This window comes from Ascaphus truei, chromosome 2 (assembly GCF_040206685.1).
Source record: "Ascaphus truei isolate aAscTru1 chromosome 2, aAscTru1.hap1, whole genome shotgun sequence".
NCBI classification, from domain to species: domain Eukaryota; kingdom Metazoa; phylum Chordata; class Amphibia; order Anura; family Ascaphidae; genus Ascaphus; species Ascaphus truei.
This window is the reverse complement of record NC_134484.1, coordinates 7804233-7810232: the sequence shown is the minus strand read 5'-3', so window position 1 is coordinate 7810232 and position 6000 is coordinate 7804233. Positions and strand designations below refer to the sequence as shown.

At 53.0% G+C, this 6000-nt stretch overlaps 1 protein-coding gene across 1 annotated transcript in view; it reads left to right on the top strand.

Moving 5' to 3' along the window:
- Positions 1-627: 627 nt before the first annotated feature.
- Positions 628-6000, top strand: part of LRRC24 (leucine rich repeat containing 24) — a 184162-nt gene continuing 178789 nt past the window's right edge. The window contains exon 1 of the mRNA XM_075581224.1: positions 628-1859. The gene's annotated coding sequence lies outside the window, so the exon portion shown is untranslated. The remainder of the gene's footprint in view (positions 1860-6000) is intronic.

Sequence of the window (6000 nt, the reverse complement as noted above, 5' to 3'; positions counted from 1 at the left end):
GCTATATACGGACTCAGGGTTCAGGCGCTATATACAGACTCGGTGTTCGGATACTACTGCATATACAGCCTCAGGGATCCGATGCTATATACAGACTCAGGGTTCAGATGCTATATACAGACTTAGGGCACAGATGCTATAATATAGACAGACTCATGGCTTAAATGCTAAACAGTCCAAGATGCCTCCCCCCTCTTCCTTCCCTCTCCCCCCACCCCCTCCCTTTCCCACCCCCCTTTTTCTTTCTTTCCATTTCGTTTCGTGTGTGTATATGATCAATGACATATCTTGAATAATCAACGACATCCAAAAACTTGTTCTGTTAATCTATTAGACTATGGTACGCATCCAATATATGTTATAAGTTTATATTTCATGTAGACATACTACAACTTTTGTGTCTTGTTCTGTTGTATATTACATCTGTAAAACTCAATAAAAATTAAAGTTATAAAAAAAAAATGCTAAACAGACTTCTGCTCTCCAGTAGTACAGGGGTTAACAGGCAGCGGCACTGTAAAGAGCATTGACATCATACAGCTGCATTACGGTTGGCCAGGCCAGCGACTGATGTCATCCCATGTCACCAATCAGGTTAAAAGGCACTGCAAAGGATTGTCTGGTTTATGGGTTTAGTGGGGGAGATGTGAGAGGCTGGAATAGAAGCTGCAGCTCAGGGACACTGGGTGCAGCAGCAAGAGCCCGGGGACACTGGGTGCAGCAGCAAGAGCCCGGGGACACTGGGTGCAGCAGCAGGAGGCAGAGCCCGGGGACACTGGGTGCAGCAGCAGGAGGCAGAGCTCGGGGACCCTGGGTGCAGCAGCAAGAGCCCGGGGACACTGGGTGCAGCAGCAGGAGGCAGAGCTCGGGGACCCTGGGTGCAGCAGCAGGAGGCAGAGCTCGGGGACCCTGGGTGCAGCAGCAGGAGGCAGAGCCCAGAGACCCTGGGTGCAGCAGCAGGAGGCAGAGCTCGGGGACCCTGGGTGCAGCAGCAGGAGGCAGAGCTCGGGGACCCTGGGTGCAGCAGCAGGAGGCAGAGCCCAGAGACCCTGGGTGCAGCAGCAGGAGGCAGAGCTCGGGGACCCTGGGTGCAGCAGCAGGAGGCAGAGCTCGGGGACCCTGGGTGCAGCAGCAGGAGGCAGAGCCCAGAGACCCTGGGTGCAGCAGCAGGAGGCAGAGCCCGGGGACACTGGGTGCAGCAGCAGGAGGCAGAGCTCGGGGACACTGGGTGCTTCTGCGGGATAAGAAGGGTATCTCCATCTAATTACCCATCACAGAGCATGCCAGCGGGCTCCCCAGTGACAGCTGTGTATGAGAGGCTGGCACACTCCGTTAGCTGTTCCAGCTCTAGAAAGCTGAGGCTTTGGCTCTGAACAGTGTGTTTCCCTGAAGGCGGGCGGGTTATGGAGGGGGGAACGTGGGACTGGCTGGCTTCCTACAGAGGCGGATTCTTCTGATGCTGAGCACACACCGCTGCTGCACAGGAGAGAAGTGCCCGGCAGGATACAGGAGAGCAGTGCCCGGCAGGAGAGGAGGGGAGCAGTGCCCGGCAGGAGAGGAGGGGAGCAGTGCCCGGCAGGATACAGGAGAGCAGTGCCCGGCAGGATACAGGAGAGCAGTGCCTGGCAGGATACAGGAGAGCAGTGCCCGGCAGGATACAGGAGAGCAGTGCCCGGCAGGATAGGAGGGAGCAGCTTCTGATGCTGAGCACACACCGCGGCTGCACAGGAGAGCAGTGCCCGGCAGGATAGGAGGGAGCAGCTTCTGATGCTGAGCACACACCGCGGCTGCACAGGAGAGCAGTGCCCGGCAGGATAGGAGGGAGCAGCATGCGAGAGCCGGAGAGCAGCCTCTCACCGGTCAGTCTCTGCCTGTCCCTTGTGCTGCTTTGTGTTGGACCGACATGGAATGCGTCCGGGGATTGTTCTACATGGCTGTGTGTTACTGTGTGTTACTGTGACACTGTGCGGGGCTGTGTGTTACTGGGACACTGTGTGGGGCTGTGTGTTACTGTGACACAGTTCTGTGGGTCTGTGTGTTACTGTGACACAGTGCGGGGCTGTGTGTTACTGTGACACTGTGTGGGGCTGTGTGGGGCTGTGTGTTACTGTGACACAGTTCTGTGGGGCTGTGTGTTACTGTGACACAGTTCTGTGGGGCTGTGTGTTACTGTGACACAGTTCTGTGGGGCTGTGTGTTACTGTGACACTGTGTGTGGGCTGTGTGTTGCTGTGACACTGTGTGGGGCTGTGTTACTGTGACACTGTGTGGGGCTGTGTGTTACTGTGACACTGTGCGGGGCTGTGTGGTACTGTGACACTGTGTGGGGCTGTGTGTTACTGTGACACTGTGCGGGGCTGTGTGTTACTGTGACACTGTGCGGGGCTGTGTGTTACTGTGACACTGTGCGGGGCTGTGTGTTACTGTAACACTGTGTGTTACTGTGACACTGTGCGGGGCTGTGTGTTACTGTGACACTGTGTGGGGCTGTGTGTTACTGTGACACTGTGCGGGGCTGTGTGTTACTGTGACACTGTGCGGGGCTGTGTGTTACTGTGACAGTGTGTGGGGCTGTGTGTTACTGTGACACTGTGCGGGGCTGTGTGTTACTGTGACACTGTGTGGGGCTGTGTGTTACTGGGACACTGTGCGGGGCTGTGTGTTACTGTAACACTGTGTGTTACTGTGACACTGTGCGGGGCTGTGTGTTACTGTGACACTGTGTGGGGCTGTGTGTTACTGTGACACTGTGCGGGGCTGTGTGTTACTGTGACAGTGTGTGGGGCTGTGTGTTACTGTGACACTGTGCGGGGCTGTGTGTTACTGTGACACTGTGCGGGGCTGTGTGACACTGTGCGGGGCTGTGTGTTACTGTGACACTGTGCGGGGCTGTGTGTTACTGTGACACTGTGCGGGGCTGTGTGTTACTGTGACACTGTGCGGGGCTGTGTGTTACTGTGACACTATGCGGGGCTGTGTGTTACTGTGACACTGTGTGTGGGCTGTCTGTTACTGTGACACTAAGTTCTGCGAGGCTGTGTGTTACTGTGACACTGTGCGGGGCTGTGTGTTACTGTGACACTGAGTTCTGCGGGGATGTGTTTTACTGTGACACTGTGCGGGGCTGTGTGTTACTGTGACACTGAGTTCTGCGGGGATGTGTGTTACTGTGACACTGTGCGGGGCTGTGTGTTACTGTGACACTGAGTTCTGCGGGGATGTGTGTTACTGTGGCACTGTGTGGGGCTGTGTGTTATTGTGACACTGTGTGGGGCTGTGTGTTACTGTGACACTGTGTGGAGCTGTGTGTTACTGTGGCACTGTGTGGAGCTGTGTGTTACTGTGACACTGTGCGGGGCTGTGTGTTACTGTGACACTGAGTTCTGCGGGGATGTGTGTTACTGTGGCACTGTGTGGGGCTGTGTGTTATTGTGACACTGTGTGGGGCTGTGTGTTACTGTGACACTGTGTGGAGCTGTGTGTTACTGTGGCACTGTGTGGAGCTGTGTGTTACTGTGACACTGTGTGGGGCTGTGTGTTACTGTGAAACTGAGTTCTGCGGGGCTGGGTGTTTCTGTCAGTGACTGTATATTACAGCGCTAACGCTACTCTCTGTTCTAATGAGAGCCTGTCTCTTACACTGAACGTAACTCTACTCTACTGAGGACCCCCACCTCCATCATCAGAACCTCTGACCTCCTCCTAATACACAGACATCAGGGACACGTACCTCCCAACTACTCCTAATACACAGGCATCAGGGACACGTACCTCTCACCCCCTCCTAATGCACATCAGGGACTCATACCTCTCACCTCCTCCTAATACACAGACATTAGGGACACTTACGTCCCACCTACTCCTAATACACAGGCATCAGGGACACGTACCTCCCACCTACTCCTAATACACAGGCATCAGGGACACATACCTCTCACCCCCTCCTAATACATAGACATCAGGGACACGTACCTCTCACCCCCTCCTAATACATAGACATCAGGGACACATACCTCTCACCCCCTCCTAATACACAGGCATCAGGGACACATACCTCTCACCCCCTCCTAATACATAGACATCAGGGACACGTACCTCTCACCTCCTCCTAATACACAGACATCTAACTGTGCATGCAATGTGTTCATTTATGTAACTGTATTTGTAACCATGTATTATTTGCCATATTTGTGCCCAGGACATACATTGAGAGTTACCTCTCGTTTCATGTATTACTTCCTGGTAACACATTTTATAAATAATAAATCAGGGACACATACCTCTCACCCCCTCCTAATACACAGACATCAGGGACACATACCTCTCACCACCTCCTAATACACAGACATCAGGGACACGTACCTCTCACCCCCTCCTAATACACAGACATCAGGGACACATACCTCTCACCACCTCCTAATACACAGACATCAGGGACACGTACCTCTCACCCCCTCCTAATACACAGACATCAGGGACACATACCTCTCACCACCTACTAATACACAGATATCAGGGACACATACCTCTCACCCCTTCCTAATACACAGACATCAGGGACACATACCTCTCACCACCTCCTAATACACAGACATCAGGGACACATACCTCTCACCACCTACTAATACACAGACATCAGGGACACATACCTCTCACCCCCTCCTAATACACAGACATCAGGGACACATACCTCTCACCACCTCCTAATACAGAGACATCAGGGACACATACCTCTCACCACCTCCTAATACACAGACATCAGGGACACATATCTCTCGCCACCTCCTAATACAGAGACATTAGTAACACATACCTCTCACCCCCTCCTAATACAGAGACATTAGTAACACATGCCTCTCACCTCCTCCTAATACAGAGACATTAGTAACACATGCCTCTCACCTCCTCCTAATACAGAGACATTAGTAACACATGCCTCTCACCTCCTCCTAATACACAAACATTAGGGACTCATACTGTCGCGGCCGAGTTTATTCTATCATTTGCCCGGTCTCGGCCGCGACAGATACCGGGCGCGCGCCGAGGTGTCCCGTGCGCGCGCCGGAGCCTCGGAGGATCGGTCCTCCGATCGGGGCTTCCCCCTCCCCTCTCCGGGTCCGCCGGGTCCCCCGGAGCCCCCCACCACCATCCCCCACATTACAGCAACCGAGGGAGCCCTGGGCACGCGCGCCATGCGCGCACGCTCCCAATGAAGCGTGACCGCGCATCGATGACGCGCGGCACGCGAGGGAAAAAAACGACGAAACCGGAACACCACGCGGCTTGCGGCTCGAGCCGAGTTAGAATAAAGTGTGCCGCTACTGTACCTCTCACCCCCCTAATATACAGACATCAGGGATACATATTTCTCACCTCCTCCTAATACACAGACATTAGGGATGTATACCTCTTACCTGCTCCTAATACAGAGACATCAGGGACACGTACCTCTCACCACCTTCTAATACACAGACATCAGCGACTCATACCTCTCACTGCTTCCAAATACACAGATAGGGGCACATACCTCTCATCGCCTTCTAATACAGAGATATTAGTAACATATACCTCTCATCTCCTCTTAATACACAGACATCAGGGGGACATATCTCACCCCTCCTAATACACAGATAGGGGCACATACCTCTCATCGCCTTCTAATACAGAGATATTAGTAACATATACCTCTCATCTCCTCTTAATACATAGACATCAGGGGGACATATCTCACCCCTCCTAATACACAGATAGGGGCACATACCTCTCATCGCCTTCTAATACAGAGATATTAGTAACATATACCTCTCATCTCCTCTTAATACACAGACATCAGGGGGACATATCTCACCCCTCCTAATACACAGATAGGGGCACATACCTCTCATCGCCTTCTAATACAGAGATATTAGTAACATATACCTCTCATCTCCTCTTAATACACAGACATCAGGGGGACATATCTCACCCCTCCTAATACACAGATAGGGGCACATACCTCTC